This window comes from Pseudophryne corroboree, chromosome 5, assembly GCF_028390025.1.
Source record: "Pseudophryne corroboree isolate aPseCor3 chromosome 5, aPseCor3.hap2, whole genome shotgun sequence".
Classification (NCBI taxonomy): Eukaryota; Metazoa; Chordata; class Amphibia; order Anura; family Myobatrachidae; genus Pseudophryne; species Pseudophryne corroboree.
In genome coordinates this window covers 130,921,945-130,948,199 of record NC_086448.1, presented here as the reverse complement: position 1 = coordinate 130,948,199, position 26,255 = coordinate 130,921,945, and the positions used below count along the sequence as shown (strand labels likewise).

The window sequence follows — 26,255 nt, the reverse complement described above, 5'->3', positions numbered from 1 at the left end:
TTTTCAAATTTAGAAGCTTTAGTCAATTTACCCCCTTAACTCATTCCCAGTATCTGGAAAAGATAAAGAGAACTTGTCTCTTGGTGGTATGCCAATTCCACCCTCCCGGCGCTAATTAAAGATATCTGACAGGTGAATAAGTAAAGAGAAGAATTCCACAAGATGGTCTGATAAAGTTATATACATATAACAAAAGTGTGAGGATAAATATAAATGAAATATAAGTGCCCACAGCTGCAGCCATTTTACAACTATGGCCAGCTATAAAAGAGGATCAATCTGAAGGAGTGTCAATCTTGAGGAAGTCCCAAGGCATTGTGGGACGAAACGCGTTGATACTGCACTCCTGAAAATTTATACTGGTATACCACCACGGGAAGCTGGGAGCATTGATTATCGTCCACTATTCACCCTGCCAATACATTTATCCGGGAGAGGTGGTGAACTTCTGCAGCCACAGGCAATCCAGCGCTACAGCTATCTGGCCGATCAGCAAATATCGGAGCCCGCAGTGAGCATATCCTGGCTGAGAGCCTGCAGTTCCACCTATAAGGATATCCCATCCCGGCGCACATCACACGGGGCGGTGACGGCCTCACCACCGAGTGAAGAAAAGGGACGGATACGTCAGCCCAGCAAGGAGAACCAGTGGTAACTATTTATACTGCTTTCAGTTTCACACTGAACTGTTTCTATTACAGCCGGTACGCCGGCATACAAAGTAACAACTCCGTGTGGGACCCAGTATTAAGAGACTGCCTATTACAGTGTTATACACTGTTTTTTCAGGACTTCAGCATATAACTATATAAAGTGTCATTAAGACAGTTATTTAATCAACCTCACATATTTTATGCTAATTAGGGATATTCCCTTGTTCAAACTGGCCATATGCATATTTGATAGGTGATTATTGTTTTAGATTTTAGATGTATGTTTTTGTGTATGTATACGTAATAAATGTTATTTGAGATATTTGCAGACGTCTCCCGATCTCTTCACTGATATATACAGAGCCACTCCTACAGTACTTGTATATATATTTTTATTTTATTTATATATATATATATATATATAGTCTTGGAAGATCCTGCACTCTCATCAAAAGTAATAACGACGGCGGGTGCTCCTAATGACCTGAGAGGTCACCAATATACCACAACAACCACCTAGGTGGAAGGTGCACTCACGCCCAGAAATTAGTCTCTGAAGTCACTTGTAAATTCAGTATATTTTTATTCGGGTTCACTGTTGATGCCGTATTTCATCGACGTTTCGGTCCTTATGCGGACCTTTATCAAGATTGGCACTTAAATCACCTATACAATCAGAAACAGTTACAATTAATATGTATAAGAACCCAGATTTATTCAACACCAACACCACCAGTGCCTCCCAGGCCCTGAAGACTGTCACAAAAACCAGAAAACGTATTAAAAAGCTGTTTTTTTATATATGTAAAAAAGAGATACTTGGAAATAATCCACGTGTGATGAAAGAGACACCTCCACCGTTAGGACTATCTGTTTAGATAGGCAAATGATTACCTGGACGGCAAGCCAGATCACTCAGATGCGTGGAATGGCCTTCAAAGTTGGCAACATGCCTGATCACATAATGAAGTTAAAAAGCCTATAACGTAGGGGAAGCTGCAAGGCGTAGTCACCTATTAGATAAATAACAAAGTAACTACACCATAAGAAAATACACTAACAACGTCATTTTGGAAAAGATCATACCTAGTTACATGTAGAAATAGCTCATGGCAGCTTGTGGGCTCTGTACATGTGTCAGACACTCAGTCTGTAAGGAGGCACAACAGGAAAAAATAATCACCAACCGTAATCATGTGTCAGAAGGGAGCTGCAGGAGAACCATACTCACTGCTCAAGTGTCCAGAGCCAAATGGAAGCTGCATAAAGTTCAGCCTCAGCTGAGCACTATTTAAGGATCAACCACAGGAAGTGCCAATTAGGGAGATTAGTATAAACCCAGTCTCTCATTAACTGATCACCTCTCAGATAACTAACTCAGACCAACTGGGTAAAACGTTACAGGGTTCACAGGACAGGCAGTGGCTATCGCTAACGCACGGCTACTTAAATGAGTGTATTTTAACGATTTAGAAGGGCAACTGCCGGAGACGCGTCTTTTGCGTTCCACCGACCGGAACACCATGCGTTCCATTCCGCGGAAGTGGCGCTGGCCGGAAGTCTCTGCGTTCCACTCGCGGAAAGAACCGTAATTAGGCTTATCCACTGGCTAATGTTTAAAGGAGGTGTACAACCTAGAGGGGGGTGTTCTCAGAGAATGAACACTCCCCCAGGTGGAATTATCAATGTACAGGTCCACTCATAGCTCACAGGGACTCGGAGGTATACCGGAGGTCACCTCACGTATAATCCTGGATTAACCTATGTGTAGCCTGTCAATCACCACAGAAGAAAAAGAGTGCAAATGTAAATAATGATCCATAATATGAAATGTCAAAAATGTCAAAAATGACATAAGAGGGCACCAGATCAAATGACCACAACTCACCCTACGCATACAAACTAACATATATCTGATCAACAAATGCAAATTGAATACTGATGTGAGTGTAATATCTTTATAGTAATACATTGGTATAATGTAGTAAAAGATTTTAAATAATAAAAGGGAATAGTGGGTGGTGTGGTCATTGAAATTGGTGGACCCTCGTGACTAGTATAGGACCTGGGAAGGCTCCGGGAAACAACAGAAAAATATATATAAAAAACATAAGCAAGGACGTATAAATAACTGTCCTTACTTTCTTAATCTCTATACATAAAAAGAACATACAAAAATGAAAAAAATAAAACATAGAACATAGAACATATAAAACACAAATCGAAACCCAGCCTGTATGTGCTGATTGTATCACAGTGCCCTATGTCCCTGAAACATACAAAGTGTGTTCCAAGGTATCCAATCAACTATGGCAAAATAAAATTCTAAAGAAAAATATTAAGGGGGTTGGCCTCATTGAGGCCCTTTGGTGACACTGTATTGAGTTTGTGTATCCAAAAGCTTTCCTTCTGTTTAAGTAACAAGGTGCGATCGCCTCCACTAACAGGTGGCGGCACCCAGTCAATCAGCTGACACTTCAGGGCAGATACTTGATGTCTAACTGACAAAAAGTGCCGTGCTACCGGTTTGTCAGAAAAGCCCACATTGAGGGCCGTGTGTATGGATGACCGATGGTTTGCCATCCTGTCGCGAAAGGGACGCGCGGTTAGTCCGACATAACATAACCCACATGGGCACTTTAGAAGGTAGACGACATGATCCAGTCGACAGTGGAGATGATATCTGATGAAGATTTTTTTCCCTGTGTGTGGGTGATACAAAAAAGGACCAGTGATCATAGATCTGCACGTTGTGCACCCCCCGCAGGAAAAACTGCCAGGTTTGGCTTGCATAAGCTGGATTTGAGATGTGTTCTGTTCAGGGAAAATCGTGGGTCTCATTAGTAATTGCTTTAGGTTGGCCCCTCGTTTGTATGCAACCATAGGAGCAGGTGTTTTAAGAAAAGGCAAACTGTTGTCGGTGGCTATTATTGGCCAATGTTTCCGTAGGGCCTTTCTGGTTGCACTTGTGGAACCATCATACTGAGTGGAACAAATCATCCGATTGTTACGAATGGGGTTTTTAACCTGTTGTCCATGAAAAATGCTGTTCGCTTTATTGAGACAGCGAGTAAGTACACTGCTAGTGTACCCTCGCTCCAGAAAGCGAGAAGTGATCTCGTTACATTGTTGATCTTTGAGTGCTGCGTTGGAATTGATCCTCATGGCTCTGAGGTACTGGGATATGGGCAATCCTTCCTTGAGGGCTGGGGGATGATGGCTGCTAGCATGCAAGGTCAGATTGCGGTCCGTGGGTTTACGGTACAACGAGGTGTCCAGTCGGTCACCATTTCTGGTGATACTGACATCCAGGAAAGTGATGTTAGTGGCCGATACTGTGTATGTGAACTTGATAGGATTATCCAAAGCATTCAATTGGTTCACCATGTCAAGAAACTCAGACTCGGTGCCCTCCCACAGCAAGAAGACGTCATCAATGTACCGTTTAAAGAAGGCAATCTTGTGCCCATACCTAGGTAACAGGTACGTATGTTCATAGTGCGCCATGAACAGATTAGCGTAGGCGGGGGCCAAATTAGACCCCATCGCGGTTCCGGCGATTTGAAGAAAATAATCATTTTTATACATAAAGTGGTTGCACGTAAGAACCAATGAGGTCAGTTCCAACACAAACTCAGTGGGGTAATCTTTGCAGGGGCTGTTGGAAAGAAATTGACGTATAACATCCAAACCTAAGTGGTGTGGTATAACGGTATAAAGGGACCCCACATCCATAGTGGCCAGAAGAGTGCCTTCACTAAGATGGGTAAATGTCCGTAGATGTGTGAGGAAATCCCCAGTGTCCTTTGAATAGCTATCAGTTTTTAATACCAAAGGCTGTAGGATACTGTCAATAAAGACAGCAATTGGCTGTAACAGAGAGCCTTCCGCGGCAATAATGGGTCTGCCGGGAGGGTGAACTAATGTCTTATGAATTTTGGGCAGAGTGTATAGGATGGGACACCTGGGTGAATTGATGGTCAAATATTTTAATGTGTCTTCACTTATGTAGCCCTGCTCAAAACCTAACTTCAGAAATTGATCGATTTTAGATTTAATTTTAGGAACCGGATTGGTGGTTAATTTCTGATAGGTCATGTCGTCTGCTAATTGTCGGTTGATCTCCATGTCATAGTCAGTCCAATCTTGGACGACTATTGCTCCTCCCTTATCCGCCGGGCGGATGACTATATGGGGAGAATCCTTTAAAGTTTTTAATGCTTTCCTCTCGGCTATGGACAGGTTATCAAACATCCTTTTGGGGGGTGAGCTCTCAGAGTCTCTTTGGACTAACCGTAAATAGGTTTTGATGCTGGGATTGGAGGATGGAGGATCGAATGTCGATTTGGGTCTGAATTGAGGTATCTCTTTGTTAGTGGATTTGTTAGCAAAGAACTCCCGCAGACGGAGGGAGCGGCCAAATTTATACTGATCTATAGTTTGTTGGAATGAATTAATTCTGCATGTGGGGACGAAAGATAAACCTCGGGCAAGAAGTTTAGTTTCCGCTGGACTCAGTTCTACGCTAGATAGATTAAAGACATTGTCACCTACTGTCTCCTCCTCCCTCTTCTCTTGGTACCCCCCTCTCCTCGGGTGCGGTCTGTGCCGCTTCTGAGAACCCTGGAACGGGTAGAGGAGGCCTCTCCTCCTCGATCTAAAAAACGAGTGGAGTATATAACTGGAGTATATAACTCCAAACGTGGAAAAAAGGCACTCCAGAGGCTCAATCAGTAGAAAAAAGTATATTGAATGTGACGTTTCGGGGATAACCCCTTCCTCAAGACATAACCAACAAGTGTATTACATGAACTTACCCATTAATGTACCCTCGAGCCAGCAGCGTCGTCCCCCGCGTCTCCCGCCGCCTCTCCCGACTCCGGCTGCCACTGTGCTGCACTTCCGGGTCGTAGCTCTGCCTGGTAGGCATAGCAACCTAGGCCGCTTGCGTTCCATCCCGGGAGGCTCATTCTGCAGTCCGGACTCGAGAGCGCTGCTAGAGGCCGGAGGCTGACATAGCAGCATGGCTCAAAACATAAATCTGTGAATAAAGAAAAAAATAAATCAAATAAATGGCAGTGATGCATCAATTATAGATATACATAAAACATTACTATGCCAACTACATTATTACAAAAATGATCACGGAACAGTACCACCTAAATAAGACCCTACTCTATACATATATTATAAGCCTCCAGGATGTTATAGTTGTTCTAATTGTACTACCTGTAAGTACATGCAACCATGTAAGAAATTTTCTCACCCACATTGCGATAAGTCATTTGACATTAGGCATGTTCTTACCTGCAGAACAGAATTTGTTGTCTACGTGATTTGTTGCCCTTGTGGGCTCTATTACGTTGGACAAACTTCGAGGCCATTCAGGGATAGGATGGCCCTGCATCGTTCTGCCATTAGCCTAGCCGGCAGGAATTTGGATCAACCCGTAGCACGCCACTTTAAATCTAAGGGCCACACTCTTTCCATGTTAAGGTACTTCATGATTGATCACATTCCCTTATCTATAAGGGGCGGTGATCGTCAGAAAGCCCTACTTTTAGCTGAATCAAGATGGATCTTTAGACTCAATACTATGTCCCCGATGGGGCTTAACGATAAAATTAATTGGAATAGTCTCATGTAGTGATCCTGCAGCTCTGTATAGAGTAGGGTCTTATTTAGGTGGTACTGTTCCGTGATCATTTTTGTAATAATGTAGTTGGCATAGTAATGTTTTATGTATATCTATAATTGATGCATCACTGCCATTTATTTTATTTATTTTTTTCTTTATTCATAGATTTATGTTTTGAGCCATGCTGCTATGTCAGCCTCCGGCCTCTAGCAGCGCTCTCGAGTCCGGACTGCAGAATGAGCCTCCCGGGATGGAACGCAAGCGGCCTAGGTTGCTATGCCTACCAGGCAGAGCTACGACCCGGAAGTGCAGCACAGTGGCGGCCGGAGTCGGGAGAGGCGGCGGGAGACGCGGGGGACGACGCTGCTGGCTCGAGGGTACATTAATGGGTAAGTTCATGTAATACACTTGTTGGTTATGTCTTGAGGAAGGGGTTATCCCCGAAACGTCACATTCAATATATTTTTTCTACATATTGAGCCTCTGGAGTGCCTTTTTTCCACGTTTGGAGTTACATGTATTTTTAGGACTACGGCACCAGGGCCAGCTGTGTGAACTGGAGTGGAGTGCCGACTGAATTGTATTTCTGTATATTGGGATTGCATTAACGTGCAATCCAGGTAGTATGGCACCCACAGCACTTTTTAAAGATTGACTATTTGGACTGACCTATTTGTGCCTTTTTTCAGTCAGCTAAGTTAGGCTGTCTGATTTTATTCACTTGGTTTCACTGGTGTGGCAATAGTGTGCACTATAAGCATCATGGACTCGGCCAGTGGCACTTCAGCATCGCAGGATGCAGCAGGATGCCACAATTTTATTGTACCACCTGGTGAGATCTTTGGCTTCACCCCAGAGCAAATAGAGGGGATTCTGCTTAAAGAAAAAGTACCTGGCTATGATGCTAAGCTCACCATGGAAGATGTATATTTTCAGTTGTTCAAGCTTAAACGCCGCGAGACGGATTACCTACTGCATGCCTCTTCACTAACAGAGTACTACAGAGATAAGAAAATCCCTCGTGGGTTTCGCTGTAGGAATACCCCTACTATCGGGAGAAATAATCCAGAATTCATTAGAAAATGGATCGGCATCTTAAACAGGTGCGCGCTAGATCTCATGATCTTAGTGATTGAGGAGGCACGCTGTGAACTTGATTCAACTCGGGCTAAAATTAAAACCCTGGAGAAGGAATCTAAGAAGCTACTTAATGATCCCAACAATGCCAGTTGGGTTACCAAACTTGAACAAAACTGTGACCAGTACAGGAAAGATCTACTCAAATTTAAAAAGAACAAACGGTCCACGGTGGACAATGATTATGACGAAAATAGGGTGTACCGCTGGCTATCTGGCACTGAGGGAGAATCCCGTAGTAAAGCACGCTATCAAAAGAGACGACCTTGGCAGAAAAAACGCTCTGCTCGTGATACACCTAATAGCAATAGTGATAGCGACTTTTGCATTACAGATTCGGAAGACGGTAATCCAAGTACCAGTGTCCCTTTAGGCCACGATTCCCAGCAACTAAGTCACCCAAGCGATCGTCCACCCGTCGGGGAGGGCAGAACAAGAGGCGGCAAAAATGCAGACAAAAAGAAGACTCGTTAATCTTCAATTTATCTGATAGGTCACTATCTGATGATGAACGGAAGGTTTTACAGAAAGGATTATCCTTTGTGCCGACTAACATGCACGATGGATTCGACTGGCACCAGGATCATCATAAACTACCACGTAAGCTACGTTTAAAGGAATATTATCAGTCTCGTCCAGTCACGGCAGTGACCACGTATATGGATCCTTTTCTGCACTCACACTCCAGTTCTAAATTTGATCCTACTTCATCTAACCCGTCTTTAAAAACCTTCAATAGACTTTTAGACGAATCTGTCTGCAAATTTGCCTCTGCGCCGGGTCGTATTCTGAAGAATTTATCTCACCGTGAGACTATTGCTCTTAAAAACTTAGCCGGCTATGAAGATATAGTTATTAGGCCCGCCGATAAGGGCGGGGCAGTGGTGGTCCAAAACATCGCCGATTATCGGGCTGAAATTGTCCGCCAGTTGTCTGAATCAGATGTATATAAAAAATTGTCTTGTGATCCGACAAGGAATACCAGCGCGAAGTGAGAGCCATTCTTGATACCGCGGTCCAGGAGGGTCTGCTTACACCAGCATTACAGAAGACCTTATATAAAGAACATCCTAGAACTCCTGTGCTTTATACATTGCCAAAACTCCATAAGGACAGTGTTTCCCCCCCTGGTAGGCCTATTATATCGGCCAGGAACTCATTGCTACAAACAATAGCACAGTTGTTGGACTTTATCTTACAACCACTACTGCTGAGGAAGCGGTCATTCCTGAAGGACACTACCAGTTTCATTAAATTGTTACTTGATGTCTCGTCAGTGCCCCAGGGTACCATTATGTGCTGTCTAGATGTATGCAGCCTCTACACCTCCATTCAACATGTGGAGGGTGTGGAGGCTATGCGTAATTTTCTTGGATGTTATCTTGACCCTGAGATTTTTGATCATAATTTGTTTATTAGGCTGTTGGAGCTGACTCTATATCGAAATTTTTTTCTGTATGACAGTCAGTTCTTTTTGCAATTAAGAGGTTGTGCTATGGGGTCGGCAGTAGCCCCCTCATATGCAAATGTATTTACGTTTGCCCAAGAGGAACTTAACTTTCTTAATTGTCCTGAGGTGAGTCAGCATCTTCTGCTCTACTCCCGTTATATAGATGATATTTTCATCTTGTGGACCGGGGGTAGAGACAGTTTTGATGACCTCATGAATAGGGTGAATCAGCAGAACTCATCTATTAAGTACACCTACTCCTGTAGTTCAGAGGTGATGCATTTTTTAGATGTTAAGGTCATGATTTCAGAAGGTGTCATCAGTACTGACATCTTCTATAAAGATGTTGATCGCAATACTTTTCTTAGAGCTGACAGTTATCACCCGCCAGCCTTAAAACATGGTCTACCTCGGTCTCAGATGATGAGAATAGCGAGAATAGTCAGTGATCACACTGTGTTATCAGATCGTTTAGATGACCTTATCATGAAGTTCATCTCGCGTGGATATGACCCTAAGATTTTGAACCAACAAAAATTATCAGTATTAGACATGCCCAGGTCACAACTACTACAACCGAAACTAAGAGACCAAGATAAGTTCATCCCTTGGGTCAGTAATTTTACCACAGCAAGCCCAATTATTAAACAAGCTACTCAAGCGTTATGGCCAATTATCAAAACGGATAGTGATTTACCGTGTTTTAGGGAAACTAGACCCATGGCGGCATTTAAAAGGGGACGCAATCTCCGTGATAGGTTGGTTAAATCAGACATTTCCGGGATGGGCAAAGCGATTACATCTAATGTATATTATAAGCCTCCAGGATGTTATAGTTGTTCTAATTGTACTACCTGTAAGTACATGCAACCATGGAAGAAATTTTCTCACCCACATTGCGATAAGTCATTTGACATTAGGCATGTTCTTACCTGCAGAACAGAATTTGTTGTCTACGTGATTTGTTGCCCTTGTGGGCTCTATTACGTTGGACAAACTTTGAGGCCATTCAGGGATAGGATGGCCCGGCATCGTTCTGCCATTAGCCTAGCCGGCAGGAATTTGGATCAACCCGTAGCACGCCACTTTAAATCTAAGGGCCACACTCTTTCCATGTTAAGGTACTTCATGATTGATCACATTCCCTTATTTATAAGGGGCGGTGATCGTCAGAAAGCCCTACTTTTAGCTGAATCAAGATGGATCTTTAGACTCAATACTATGTCCCCGATGGGGCTTAACGATAAAATTAATTGGAATAGTCTCATGTAGTGATCCTGCAGCTATGTATAGAGTAGGGTCTTATTTAGGTGGTACTGTTCCGTGATCATTTTTGTAATAATGTAGTTGGCATAGTAATGTTTTATGTATATCTATAATTGATGCATCACTGCCATTTATTTATTTATTTTTTTCTTTATTCATAGATTTATGTTTTGAGCCATGCTGCTATGTCAACCTCCGGCCTCTAGCAGCGCTCTCGAGTCCGGACTGCAGAATGAGCCTCCCGGGATGGAACGCAAGCGGCCTAGGTTGCTATGCCTACCAGGCAGAGCTACGACCCGGAAGTGCAGTACAGTGGCGGCCGGAGTCGGGAGAGGCGGCGGGAGACGCGGGGGACGACGCTGCTGGCTCGAGGGTACATTAATGGGTAAGTTCATGTAATACACTTGTTGGTTATGTCTTGAGGAAGGGGTTATCCCCGAAACGTCACATTCAATATACTTTTTTCTACTGATTGAGCCTCTGGAGTGCCTTTTTTCCACGTTTGGAGTTACATGTATTTTTAGGACTACGGCACCGGGGCCAGCTGTGTGAACTGGAGTGGAGTGCCGACTGAATTGTATTTCTATATATATATATATATATATATGTATATATATATATATATATATATAATTCAACATTGCCTATATTTAGGAAAGCAAAAAAAATTAGTAACACACAGCGCAATGTTTTAAATATCTATCCATGTATGTCATTCCCAGTATCTGATGTCAGAAAACCTCAATGATCTGGAAAACAGGAATTGGAGGAACAACCTGCGCTTTATTGGTATCCCCAAATCCATAAAAGGCCAGCACCTCATGGAGTATCTTAGTGTTACTCTACCCCGTGCCTTGAATCTTCCTGCTGAAGTGCACCCCACTACAGATCGAATGAGCGCACAGACTAGGTCCAGAGAGGAAGGGAAATGGTAATCATCCCAGCCCTGTCATAGTTAGATTCTTGGGCTTTTGAGTGAAGGAGACAAAATCTAGTGGTTTTTAGAAATTCCCTCAACTGACTGTGGAAGATCGACATATCCTGATCTTTCAGGATTTCTCTGTGTCACTGGCTTTTCTCCAGTTTGTCGTTTGGTGGAAAATAATCTCAAATTTGACCTCCTCTTCCCAGCCAGGCTTTGAGTAAACATTGAGGGTCACACTCACTTATTTTACTGACTCTGACAAGACTTAATTTTGACATGGTTGTCCCTTAACGCAGTCACCTTGTTGGCAGATTGTTGCGCTGTCGGATAAGGATGTTAGTCCACACAATGGCACTTAACCAGGATGATTGGTTTATAGAGATAACAGCTTGTAGTATATAGAAGATGTTCTGCAGCAGCAGGAACTCACAGTATACATTTGAAGCAGTACAGCGGTAACATAGCATCTCAGTACACACAGGATGCAGCTGCCGGGTAGACAAGGTCACACACTGAGGAAAGCAGAAGGCTGCACGTCAGTGCAGTTGTCTCTCCCAGGAAGAACTCTCTGAGACTGCACAAAGCACCTCCTCCTGCACTGAGCTGACACTAGGAGGGAAAACATGTGTCATCCTTGTGGCATCATCAATAAATGTTATACAATACCTGTAGCCACTTATTGATTCCATCTCCATCAGACCACATACGTCAGTATGCCCTAGGGCTAGTGGTATTTCCGCTTTACTAGTAGACTTAGGAAAAGGGGTGCGAGTCTGCTTTCCTTTTATACAACTCTCACACATGGGTCTCTCAGTATTACTCACAGTGATTTCAGTTGCCATTCAATCGAGCAGTTTCTGGACGTTGTCATATCCCAAATGACCTAGGCACCTCTGCTACAGCTCCATCGACTGGTTTGAATCAGAGGACGCCATTGCAGAACACTGCTCGGTGCCTACACACAGTTGGTTGCTCCGAGTTGCTGAAACAATTACAGTCCCATTTTTCACCATACATTTGCCTTTTGCAAACTGGACTCTCTAACCCTTTTTCTCCAGTATGCTTATAGCAATGAGATTGCTTCCCAAATCTGGCACAAACAAGACGTCTTGGATGTCCATAATAACTGTTTAACCTTTAATTCTTAGATGCACTGTGATTGTCCCAAATTTTGAAGCAGTAAGGACTTTGTCTCCAATTCCTTTTACTGTAATGGGTTCACATGCTGTCAGTGAATTGAACCATTCCTGATTACAACTGAAATGCCTAGTGGCCCCCGAGTCCATGTACCAGCAATCCTTCTTGTGACTATCTGCTACATTCAATGCTGCATCTCCATGGCGAATTTCCACGTTGTGCAATTCTCTGAGCCTTTTACATTTGTAAAGTCATGATGTTCCCTGTACTGTACATTCTTCTATATATTTAATAAAAGTACTCCTTCTTTAATCAGCTGCACTTTTATTTCTTATGTACCCCTGTTTTAGAATGCCTTTCCGACTTGGGGTCCTGGGCCCATAATCTGTTGGCAGAGTATTCCGGTGTCGGATAGGGATGTTAGTCCACACAATGGCACTTAACCAGGATGATTGATTTATTCAGATAACAGAAATAACAGCTTGTAGTATATAGATGTTCTGCAGCAGCAGGAACTCACAGTATACATGTGAAGTAGTACAGCGGTAACACAGCGTCTCCGTACACACAGGATGCGGCTGCGGGGTAGACAAGGTCACACACTCAGGAGAGCAGAAGGCTGCACGTCAGTGCAGTTGTCTCTCCCAGGAAGAACTCTCTGAGACTGTGTACTAAGCACCTCCTCCTGCACTGAGCTGACACTAGGAGGGAAAACACTAGAGCAGGGTGGCTGCCTCTAGTGCTGGGAACGGAGACCGGCAGCAGAGTGATCCACTGTCTATCACACCTAACCATCCTTCTGACCCTTGATTGCTTGTTGTCCGTTGTTTTCAAATAGTTAGGCTTCATGCTATTTGATACATTGAAACCTAGAATGATCCCAACTTCACTGCTTTGAGCTGGCTACTGGCAGTGGATCGATGTGTTGGTATTTCTTTCTGTTCATACTTATAGCTGAATTTTTGTTACCTTATGGGACACCTCCCTGTACTTCGGGAGATGCCTCCATTTTCTTTGGAAGGAAAATTAAGATTGTGGTGGATTTTGAAGCATTATTCTTATGTTTAATTTTGTTGTGCTATTTTTCATTGAATTATTTTTCTGATGACTTTGTGTAGAATGTCTATAGATTCTCATTTTCCTAGTCTGCCCATTTTTGTTGTCTTTGTATTTGGTATAAAATGGTTATGTTGTGTGAATCTACTTTGGCTGGATTTCCCTGTAGGCTGGGATGGGGAAATGTCTTTTTTCCTGCTGTCATCTTTTGGTAATAATCTACCCACGCAGAGAATTGGATGATGACATCCGCTCAATAACAAACTCCTGCTCCTCTTGCTCATAGTTCTTGTTTAAAATTGGTAAGTCACCTCCTTTCTCAAATGCTCTGGGGCACAAATAGTGTTTTTGCAGGAGACCCATTGAAGAGCTGGAGATGACTGTACTTTGAGGGATACCTGGATTCCGGATTGTATTTCTGCTTCTTTCCATTCCAAATCGAGAGGAGTCACAATATTGTTAAGCTGTACCTTACAATATACTATTACAAGCCAATATCTGGATCCTGGAGGCAGATTTATGCTTCTTGACCTTATCACTAATGCGAGATACACGTTGTTGAATTATGTTCTCAATAACCTGTCAGCATTTTTGTTGGAGCTATCTCACTTTTTAGTCCAAAGGGACACCCCTGGGCTAATTGTTGTTGGAGATTTTAATACAGTAGATGATACTCGACTGGATAAATCTTCCCCACCAGCCTCACTCCACTCTTCTGCTTGGCAATTCATTACTACATTTAAATCCTCTCAGGGTCTCACTTATCCTTGGCGTTTACTTATCCTCACTGATCGGTCTTGCACTCCACTCTTCCCAGTCTATTGTACATTGTTGTGTATTGATAATATATTGGTGGCAGATTCTTTATTTTCATTCATCCAGAATGCGACCTTATGTGATATTGGGCCTAATGCAGACCTGATAGTAGATGTGCGAAAAAATGCACATCTACGATCAAAATCTTAGGCACAAGACAATTCCGCCCCTGCATGCCGGGTGCTGCCCCCCCCCCCCAGCAGAGGTCCAAAAGCATCACACGGCGGTGATGCTTTCGCACCTGCCGAGTAGCTCCCTGCCGACGCGGCCTAGCCATGTTTTTGGCTGCAGCGGCTGCGTGACGTCACGCAGCCACCACGGCCCGCCCCGCAAACGGTCCGGACACACCTGCTTTGTCCGGACCATGTCCCCCCAAAACAACCGCAATGCCGCCAACACCCCCCCGACCACCTCTGCCTGTCAATCAGGCAGAAGCATTCACACAGCACAGGGCTTAAGCCTGCGATCGCTGAATTAGGCCCTTTGTCATCTGATCATGCTCCCGTTAGTGTATACCTTTATTATCAGTCTCCTGCATCATGCTCTGATCATTTCTCAGTCTGAGGATTTCCAAAACTTTTTAAACCTAAAATGGAATGAATCCCTTGATGACAGTAATGGCCAGTTGGATGACCTGGTCCTTTTCTGGAAGACATCCAAAGCAATGATGAGAGGCCATATCATTAATTATGTATCTAAAAAAATGCAAGAAAAGGCTCAGTATCAATCCTTGCAAGAAACCATGGCTTCGGCCTTCAGACTTCATGTTGATCATCCTAATATTGATCATCCTAATGCATATAAACAGGTTCGTCACCTTTTGGAATCATACCTTTTGTCCCAAATCTAAATATAAATTGGATCACACCAAAAATAAATACTTTAGGTAGGGTAATAAACCAGGCAAATTACTTTCGAATATGTCCAAAACATGGCGGAGAAGGCTTGCTTCTCACCCAAAACTCTGCTATTATTTCTCAGATTCAAACATACTATGAACAATTATATAGTGCCAAGCCAATAGATAATGCTTTTTACTGGACAGCCTTTTAGACAGGGCTCGTCTTGCAAAATTGTCCAGTGATCAGAGAATCTTTTTGGAACGAGACATAACTATGTATGAACTCCTTGATACAATCTCAGGCCTCCAGGCCCACAAAGCTCCGGGCCCTATTGGGTTTACTAGTGACCATTATAAAACACCTCATGACGTTTCCCCACTATTACTGGACATTTATCGACTGATACATATCCCACATTTAATTTCTTCAGCACCATTTTTCTTCCCAAACCCAACAAGGATCCCCAACTAGTTGCCTCTTACTGATTGATCACCTAAACTAAACTTATACTTTAAATTCCTAGTAAAAATTGTGAGCAACAGATTACAATCCATTCTCCCGGATCTGCCGCTACTTCTATAACTCTCCGTATATGATTCTTCTACTGAATGTAAGGGTTAGCTGTGAATCCTTTCCTATTATGATCATCAAGGAGTATAAATTCTATTGGTTGATTGGTGGACAGAAACTATAGGAGGCCCCTCACATTCCATCAGGTAGTTGAGATTTATAATTTTTGCCTCTTTTCCTTTCGCTTATTACCATGCTCCACATTGCATGGGACAAATATTTAGAAATTTCTCCAACCAAGATTGGGACAGTACCCTGGATACATTGCTTCATTTTTAAAATGTATAACCATCATACCTTTTTACGTAGCAATTTAGATCATGACACAGGTCTGCGCTACTTTCCTGATCTCACTGTCGACTTATTATTCAAAAACCTATTTGACTCTTGTTGCATTATTCCTGCAAGTTCTGCAGAGAATTGTTTATGAATATATATCATAGAAATGATATAATAGTCCGCACTGTGGTTTTTTGTTTTAATGGGTTCCCCCACATCACATGTTCCCCTTAAAAAAAAATATTTTACCTGTTCTGGATGGACTGGTTAGATGCTTCCTTGGCTAAGGAATCCAGAGTAGCCAATTGTTCTGAGGTTTGGGAAAATTACATAACTGTGCTCCCTACACAGACACAATTGCTCACTCAATGGCCCTCATTCCGAGTTGTTCGCTCGCAAGCTGCTTTTAGCAGCATTGCGCACGCTAAGCCACCGCCCTCTGGGAGTGAATCTTAGCTTATCAAAATTGCGAACGAAAGATTAGCAAAATTGCGAATAGACACTTCTTAGCAGTTTCTGAGTAGCTCCAGACTTACTCGGCATCTGCGATCAGTTCAGTGCTTGTCGTTCCTGGTTTGACGTCACAAATACACCCAGCGTTCGCCCAGAACCTCCCCCGTTTCTCCAGACACTCCCGCGTTTTTCCCAGAAACGGCAGCGTTTTTTCGCACACACCCATAAAACGGCCTGTTTCCGCCCAGAAACACCCACTTCCTGTCAATCACATTACAATCACCAGAACGAAGAAAAAACCTCGTAATGCCGTGAGTAAAATACCTAACTGCATAGCAAATTTACTTGGCGCAGTCGCACTGCGGACATTGCGCATGCGCATTAGCGACTAATCGCTCCGTTGCGAGAAAAAAATACCGAGCGAACAACTTGGAATGACCACCAATGTTTCTCACCTACCACATGGTACCTAACGAGGCTTGTAGACAATGATCCCCCTACTTCTTAGTGAGATATACTCTTGGTGCGCACAGCATATCTTCCATTTTTCATTTCTTGCTAATGTGTTTTAAGTTTGCTAATTACATACCATATTCTTGATTAATCATTATTGATTGTACCAATTTGTCACCTTGTTCGTTATTGAGTTGATTGCTGTACCTTTTTGATATGCTTCAGAATCAATAAAAACATTTGGGGGGGGGGGGGGGGGGGGGGGAGTGTTTTGCGCTATTGTATTTGGGATACATTCGAAATACTTTTGTGATGGAATTTGACTGACAGCCTTTTTAGCATTTATCACTTCCTTTTGTGAATGATGACACAATTCTCATTACTCTAGATACCATTTATATACCCTCTAATTCAGAGTTTCCAAAACTCCACCATTACCATCCAGGTGTTAAGGCTATCCATGCTTGAGTCTAGATGGTTAAAACAAATTGACTGAGGTACTAATTATGTCACCTTTGCTCAAACATGGATTGTAATGGTGGAGTTTGGGAAACTGCTCTAACATTTGAGGGGCTTTGCAGCAATGGCTTTAAAAAGTGAAAGACCCTCTCTGTAAAACTGAAAGACCAAAAACATAGTTCTGAATTATCACTTGTTAAAACAGTGACCTATTTAGGATGACAACTAGGTCCCAGTTGCCTGCCAACAGGGCTTAATCTGTGAAGGCCAGGGGCACTGTTACGGGTGCCGGACCGAACTTTCAAATTCAAAATAGACTGCAGCTCCCAGCAGCCCTTGCTTCCGAGAGGTCCGGCAGCACGGGCTGTTGGGAGCCGTCGTTTATTTTACGTTTGTACACTGTCTGCAGTGGTGTTATCACCGTGGGCACAGGGGATGTGGCTGCTGTGGGGCCAAGCCCCCCCTCCTCTTCATCAAATCAAGCATGGAGCGGTCCGTTCTTCTTGTCCGATTCGGCAGCCAGGTGAGGAGTGGAGCAGGGACAGGACGCTTAGAGGAGGTGACAGTGGGTAAGGAGGAGTGGGGATGGAGAGCTGAGGAGGACGGAGGAGCAGTTTTATGGGTGAGAGGAGCAGGGCAGGTGAGGTGAGGAGCAGGGAGAACGGTTCAGGGATGGAAAGGGAAGTATTGGGATAGCAGCAGCATAGAACACCAGCGCTCAGCATTAGAGATCCTGCCCATACAAAGTAGCACCTAGTGAGGCTGGATAGGCGAGACACAGGCAACAGCATGAATTATGAGCGGCTGTCTCCCCAGGCTATGTTTCACAGGGGCATACATACGTCATACACGGGTCACGTTCAACCTGCTGAGTACATGCCTTGTGTGCACAACTACTGTGGGCATTGTGTGTGTAAGGGGCACAATTACTGTGGGCATGTAAGGGGCAAAACTACTGTGGGCATGTAAGCAGGGCAACTAATGTGGGCATGTAAGTGGCATAACTACTGTGGGCATTGTGTGTGTAAGGGGTACAACTACTGTGGGCATGTAAGCAGCATAACTACTGTGGGCATTGTGTGTGTAAGGGGTAATGTTACTGTGGGCATTGTGCATATAACGGGCACTGCTACTGTGGGCATTTTGCATATAAGGGGCACTACTACTGTGGGCATTATGCATATAAGGAGCACTGCTACTGTGGGCATTATGCATAAAGGGGAACTACTATTGTGAACGTTATTTGTATAAGGAGCACTACTGTGGACATTATGTGTGTGATGGGCACTACTACTGTGGGCATTATACTGCATGTATAAGGGGCATTACTACTGTGGGCATTATGTGTCTAAGGGGCACTACTACTGTGGGCATTGTGTATAAGGGGAACTACTGTGTGGAGCAATGTGTATGAGGGGTACTACTGTGTAGTGTAACCTGAATAAGGGGTACTGTGTGTTGTAACATTAATAAGGGACACTACTACTGTATGCAGTATAATATGATTCAGGGGTGTAATGTGAACAAGATTGTGCTGACCAGGATCAGGTAAAAACTATCTTGAAATCTGCCGCTGAAGAGATAAGCGCTGGGGGGGGGGGGGGGGTTGCTGGGTGTGGATCATTAGATCGACAGTGTCTAGGTCGACAATGTTTAGGTCGACCACTGTTGGTTGACAGTCACTAGGTCGACAGGGTTTGGAGGTCGACAAGGTTTCTAGGCCGACATGTTTTAGGTCAAAAGGTCGACATGAGTTTTTCATGTTTTTTTGGTGTTGTTTTCTCCGTACAGTGACCGGGAAGCCCAATTAGTGCACCATGTCCCCTCACATGACTCTCTTCGCTTGCCATGCTTCGGGCAAGGTGCCTCGCTCCACTACTGCTTCGCTCGGCACAGATAACGATCCACGTGGACTACGATTGGAATGGTAAAGTATGAAAAAGTAAAAAAAAAAAAGTGAAAAACTCATTTCGACCTTTTGACTTGTCAACCTAGAACATGTCGACCTAGAATCCGTCAACCTTGAAAACATGTAGACCTAGTGACTGTCGACCTATAGTGGTCGACCTAAACATTGTCGACCTCGACACTGTCGATCTTCAGACCGGATCCCGGGTGGCTGTCACTGGGTCCAGGTGTGTTGAAAGGTCTGTGCAACCTATCAGCAGGGGAAGGGGGAGGGGGGTTGTCTCTTCAATTAGTCACCTGTCTGGGGTGGAAGCTGTCACAGGGTGGTGATTGAGGAAGGGGCGCCCAAATCCACTGCCTTGGTCAGGGCCCCATGAGGTCTAAATCCGCCCCTGGTCAGGACTGCTTCTCAAACAGTCCTCAAGCCACTAACAGTCCAATATTTAAGCATATCCATGTTTAAGCACTGGTGACTTAATGAGTACCTCAGTCATTTTGATTCAATCATCACATACAGAGCAGTGTGAACAACAATGTTGATTATGTAGTGAAGTTTTATAAAAATCAATGGATGTGCTATGCATGGAGAGTTTGGGACAAGCCTTTACAATGGCAATATCTCGTGTCTGCATAGGTGCCGCAGACTAAGGCCTGGCCCTTGTTGTGGGTAACCTGTTAAATTTAGTAATGAACCCTGTCACAGTGCTACCAAACTCTAAAGGTTTAACCATCTCTCAAACTTCATAATTACACTAAAGACCCCTATCTACTGGGGCGAGGTATCGCATGCGATAACCCGCCAACTCACCCGACAGCTCCCGGGCGGCTGGACTGCATACGATACGTCATATGTGGTCCTTTTGCATACATTGTATCGTATTATGCAATCCCAGTCATGGGTGCGGAATCAGACAAATCCTTGTGGCAGCCATGGCAATCGGCAACTCCGATCCGAGGAGCACTGGAACGTGCCTCGGAGTGGAGTCGAATGAAAATGACCTGCAATGTGACACTTTTCATCTTATCCTTCAATCCGAAAGCTCGGAATCGGATGAAAAGTCACTAGTGGATGAGGCCTTAAGTCCATGGTATCATTTCAATGATGCGGTAGTGGATACTGGACCTTATTCAGGTTTGTTAGCAAACCAAAAAAGCACACTAATGGACAAAACCATAATGCACTGCAGGGGAGGCAGATGTAACATGTGCAGAGAGAGTTAGATTTGGGTGTGGTGTGTTCAAACTGAAATCTAAATTGCAGTGTAAAAATAACGCAGCCATTATTTATCCTGCACAGAAACAAAATAACCCACCCTGTACATCTTATGTACAGGCACTGGCTACAACCACGCTCCTCTTCATGCATTAACCAGTATAACGGGATGTAGTTATGTGACTGGCAGTCACAATACCAGCATCTACATCCCGCCCGCTCACAATGCCGACCAACAGGGACTATTCCACAACACCCATAGAGCAGGAATAGAACCTGTGGCGAGCGCAGCGCAGGTTTCGTGGCGCTCGCCCCACCCCCCGCTGGCAATCTCACAGTCGTCGGTATTGTGCCCAACCCAGTATAACCATAGTGAGTACTGCTGTATCTACAACACCTAAGACACATTTAGTTGGTGGGTACACTACTCTGCCATAGCACCACATATAGCCACATACTGTATGTCCAATAGATTATGGACCCCGAGGCACAGACATACAGTATAAAGTCTTCCAGACACACATATACAGAGCACCCAGGCACATAGCAAAGTATCACCAAAGCAGCATAGAGGTGCCATCTTAGCCACATGTAGAGACACAGACAGCTCAGTGTGTTTGAAGCTAAACATGTCATAGCAGCAAGTTAGTGTCTGTAAGAAATACACATACAAGAGCTACACCCATAATGTGGTTTATTAAACTAAAAGGTACAAAAAAAATGACACTACATGGAAATGTGCTATGGAAATGCACCTTAAACATAAAGGCTGTGGAAGGTAACCGGTTCAATCCCAGATGATGGGCACCACAGGCTTAAGTGTGGTGCAATATGTATATTCCATAATTCATGGGAAAATGTCAGCCAGAGACATGTGGAAGGCACTACAACATATCAGGATGAAGGTCTTATGAGAAAAATACATTTGAGACGCGTATTGCATAATACAAAATTAAATAAATTCAAAAGTAGAAATGATTATACTGTATAGACAGGATGTTGCCATGCTTCAAAATTTAACACCCGAATTTTACTTCCTAGTTGTGTTGATGGAAACAACACACACAGTAAGAGTAAAGCTATTAGTTTCAGGAATGTGACCCTGTGAATCAAATGCTGAGACAAATGGTCCGGATTCAAATGTTCCCCCCTGCGATCGCGCCCGCCTGCAGCTATTCTAATGTTGGTGCGGACAGGCGCGTCAAGTTCATTTCAGCTCACTACCACTGGAGGTAGAGAGCTGAAATGTACGTAAAGAGACCCGTTTGGGCGCCCAAATGGGTCTTTTCACAACTGCGCCCATCAGTTTAGACGTGATTAGGTGCTTTGCACGCCTAAATCCGACTGTACTGGGCATGATAGGGGCATTCACTGGGGCCATTTGAATATCGCCCCTCTATCTCCCGTCACTTTAGGGGATGCATCATAATTTTAATTCCCCCCATAGAGTGAGAAGTTGTAAAACGTCAAGTGATATAATTGTCACAAGATAGGTCACAAAGCAATTAACTGCAAGCATTAAAAAAAATAGGAATTTAATACGTGCCGGTGATTCCTTTTCTCGTAGTCCGTAGTGGATACTGGGGATCTGTACTTTAGTACCATGGGGTATAGATCGGGTCCACTGGAAATTGGCACTTTAAAAACCTTTAGTGTGTGCTGGCTCCTCCTACCAGCCTCAGTCTAGGAAACTGTGCCCGAGGAGACGGACATACCATGAGAGAAGAAAACAGGTACAACAGCGGTGAGGCGCTAAGCCAACACACAGCCATAAACGAAAAAGGAAGGCGCTAACCAAAACAAAGGATAGCAACACCAACCTAACCAGGATAGCAAAGCTACAACATAAGGGGACTGCAACGGCGGGCCAACCAAACAATTACTCAGGTAAGCAGGAATCACAGCACTGAGTCGGGCGCCCAGTATCAACTAAGGACTACGAGAAAAGGAATTACCGGTAGGTATTAAATTCCTATTTTCTCTTACGTCCTAATGGATACTGGGGATCTGTACTTTAGTACTATGGGGAAGTCCCAAAGCTCCCATACAGGTGGGAGAGTGCTGAGACCTGACCAAACTGAAGGTCATCCTTGGCCAAGGTGTCGAACTTAACAAAAGTGTTCGAACCAGATAAGTAGCAACCCGGCACAACTGTAAGGCCGAGACACCCCGGGCAGCCGCCCAGGAAGAGCCCACAGATTTCGTTGAGTGGGCCTGAATAGACGTCGGCAAGGGCAGAGCCGCCGAAGTATAGGCTTGTTGAATGGTCAACTGAGCCAACAAGCAATTGATTGCTTAGAAACCGGACGACCAATCTTGGTGGCATCATAAAGGACAAACAGCGAATCAGAATTCAGACGACGAGCAGTCCTTTGACATAAACCTTCAGAGCCCTCACCACATCCAAGGACTCTGGACCAATGGAAGCATCAGACAACACCGGAACCACAATGGGTTGATTCACATGAAAAGCTGAAATCACTTTTGGCAAAAAGTGAGGTCGGGTCCCGAGTTCCGCCTTGTCTTCATGAAAAATCAAATAAGGGCTCTTACAGGATAAGGCCCCCAATTCAGAGACACGTCTGACAGACGCCAATGCTAGTGACATCACTGTCTTCCAGGTAAGAAATTTCAACTTAACCCTATGTAAGGGTTCAAACCAGTCTGATTGAAGAAAGGACAGAACCACATTGAGATCCAACTGAGCTGTGGGAGGCACGAAGGGCGGTTGCATATGAAGAACTCCTTTTAGGAAAGTTTATACTTCCGGCAACATGGTAAGTTGTTTCTGGAAGAAAATATAGAGCGCCGAAATCTGGACTTTGATAGAGTCTAAACGTAGGCCCATATCCCCCCCCCCCCCCCTCCCTTTGCAGGAAAAGTAGAAAACGACCAATTCTAAATTCCACGGGAGAAACCTTTCTGTCGCACCACAAAACATACTTTTTCCATAAACGATGATAATGTTTAGACGTAACCATCTTCCTGGCCTGGACCATGGTGGAAATAACCCGGGAGGGAAGACCTTTTCTTGCTAGAATCTCCCTCTCAACTTACAAGCCGTCAAACGTAGCCACTGTAAGTCTGGATAGACGAACGGACCTTGTTGAAGAAGATCCTTTTGAAGCGGCAGAGGCCAGGGATCCTCCAGAGCCATGGTTAGGAGCAGAGCTGGATTAAGGCATCGGGGGGCCCGGGGTTCTTAAAACAGGGGGGCCCTTATTTCTAAAATTAAATTTTTATATATATATTGTAACACTGTAGGGGTGCAAGGTGCCTTTTCCTGGGGAATATGGCAGCCCGCAGCAGCTGAGGAACAACACAAGTCCAGTTTCTGGTACAACCGACCCCGGCCAGTTTTATTGAAACAGAAAATAAAACAAACCCCAAAATAAAAATACCTTGCCTGTCCGGCACTAACTAAACATAAGATGTTCCTAACTGTCACTAAACAAAACACAGAGTTCTTCAGTACATACTGTATAGCTTACTTGCATCAGAAAGCGTGTCTCTCACACACAGATCCTGCAGCCTTCCAAGGCAGTCTGCCCATACTAATCAGGTTAGAAGCACTATATCACTCTTACACAGCTGAAACCCTGATTAGCCCTCTGTGAGGCCAAAGACCCGAACTGGGCCCAATGTCTAGAACTCGCCTTATCTCTCTCTCAGAGCCTTTTCCCAGCTTTTACAGCAAACTGAAAAGGTTCAGACAAAACAAAAAGCATTTTTCCTAGAAGTTAACATTTTCTAAAACATGTAAGACAAGAACCTGGGACAAATATACCTGCCCTCAAACACTATCCCAGTGTTCTTGTCACATATCCCCCTCCCCTGTTTCGACCTAGGGGCCGGAACACTTGTAGCCCCCAAACAGAAGATGCGAGACAATGCATCTGCGTTGGCCAATTGTGTTCCCGGTCTATGTTCGACAGTAAACTTAAAGTCCTGCAACGCTAGAAACCATCTAGTTACACGAGCATTCTTGCCTCTATTTACATACATCCATTTTAAAGGGGCATGGTCTGTCACTAGTCTGAATTGTCTACCCAAGAGGTAATATCTCAAGGTATCTAGTGCCCACTTAATGGCCAAAGCCTCCTTTTCCACAATGGCATACCTTTTTTCATGCTCATTGAGTTTCCTACTCAAATAAATGATAGGGTGTTCGTCCCCATCTCTGGTTTGGGACAGCACAGCACCTATCCCTACCTCTGAGGCATCTGTCTGTACCACAAATTCTTTTGAAAAATCTGGTGTTATCAACACCGGTTGTGAACACAAAGCCACTTTTAATGCTTGGAACGCCTTTTCTGCATCAGGGTTCCATTTCACCACATTTGACTGCTTCCCTTTGGTAAGGTCTGACAACGGCACCGCTGTGGTCGCAAAATTAGGAATAAACCGTCTATAGTACCCAGTAATTCCCAAAAAAGCCCTTACCTGTTTTTTATTCACTGGACGAGGCCAGTTTTGAATAGCATCAACTTTATTCAATTGGGGCCTAATCAGACCTCTGCCTATGGTGAAGCCCAAGTATTTGACCTCCTCCATTGCGAGGCAGCACTTCTTTGGGTTAGCAGTTAACCCTGCCTCTCTGATTGAGTCCAGTACTGCTTGTACTTTAACCAAATGGGACCCCCAGTCTGTACTGTGAATTACCACATCATCCAAATAGGCAGCTGCATATTTTCTATGGGGCCTCAAAATTTTATCCATCGCCCGTTGAAAGGTTGCTGGAGCCCCATGCAACCCAAAGGGTAACATCTTATACTGGTACAGCCCCTCCGGAACCGAAAAGGCTGTTTTTTCTTTGGCGCTATCAGATAAAGGTATTTGCCAGTAACCTTTGGTCAGGTCCAATGTGGTGAGAAACCTGGCTGTTCCCAGCCTTTCTACAAGCTCATCCACACGGGGCATGGGGTATGCGTCAAACTTGGACACCTCATTTAACTTACGAAAGTCATTACAGAAGCGTATGCTACCGTCGGGCTTCGGGATGAGCACTATGGGACTGGACCACTCACTGTTAGACTCCTCTATGACTCCAAGTTCTAACATGGTTTTAACTTCCTTAGAAATAGCTTCTCGCTGAGCTTCAGGAATCCTATATGGCTTTAAATGAACCCTGACCCCTGGTTCTGTGACAATGTCATGTTTTATTATGGTCGTTCGGCCAGGCAGCTCTGAAAATACCTCCCTATTTTGGATGAGAAATTCTTTAACCTGATTGTTCTGATCAGCTGATAATGTCTCTGACACCTTCACTGCGGGAAGCAACCGGGGTGAAGACACCGAAGGGCAAGGCTCCGCTGACAGAGACAACCTATCTTTCCAGGGTTTGATTAAGTTAACATGGTAGATCTGTTCGGGTTTTCTCTTTCCCGGCTGGTATACTTTGTAATTAACCTCATTCACTTTTTCCCTAATCTCAAATGGACCCTGCCATTTAGCTAGGAATTTGCTTTCCACAGTGGGTACCAAAACAAGAACTCTATCTCCAGGAGCAAATTCCCGTATCTTGGCACTCCGGTTATAGACCCTCTGTTGAGCACTTTGGGCCTGTTCCATGTGCTCTCTGACAACAGGTACCACGGCTGCAATCCTATCCTGCATTTGTGTTACATGCTCAATAACGCTTCTATAAGGAGTGGGCTGTCCTTCCCACGTCTCTTTGGCAATATCCAACAGCCCTCTGGGGTGTCTACCATACAACAAATCAAATGGAGAAAACCCCGTAGAGGACTGAGGGACTTCTCTGATGGCCATTAACAAGTAGGGCAACAAACAATCCCAGTTTTTCCCATCTCTCTCAACAACCTTTTTTAACATACTTTTTAATGTTTTATTAAACCTTTCCACCAACCCGTCAGTTTGGGGATGGTAGATGGACGTCCTGAGGTGAGTGACCTTAAATAACTTGCACAATTCTTTCATGATCCTTGACATAAATGGAGTACCTTGGTCAGTCAAAATTTCTTTTGGTATTCCCACTCTACT

General features: G+C 44.2%; 1 long non-coding RNA gene across 1 annotated transcript; it reads right to left on the bottom strand.

Moving 5' to 3' along the window:
• Window positions 1–1,151: 1,151 nt before the first annotated feature.
• Window positions 1,152–1,908, bottom strand: LOC134928847 (uncharacterized). Its single transcript, XR_010178057.1, has 4 exons — window positions 1,885–1,908; window positions 1,740–1,803; window positions 1,548–1,666; window positions 1,152–1,319 (listed from the first exon to the last, which is right to left on the bottom strand). It is a non-coding gene; the product is annotated as an uncharacterized LOC134928847 (long non-coding RNA).
• Window positions 1,909–26,255: the final 24,347 nt, after the last annotated feature.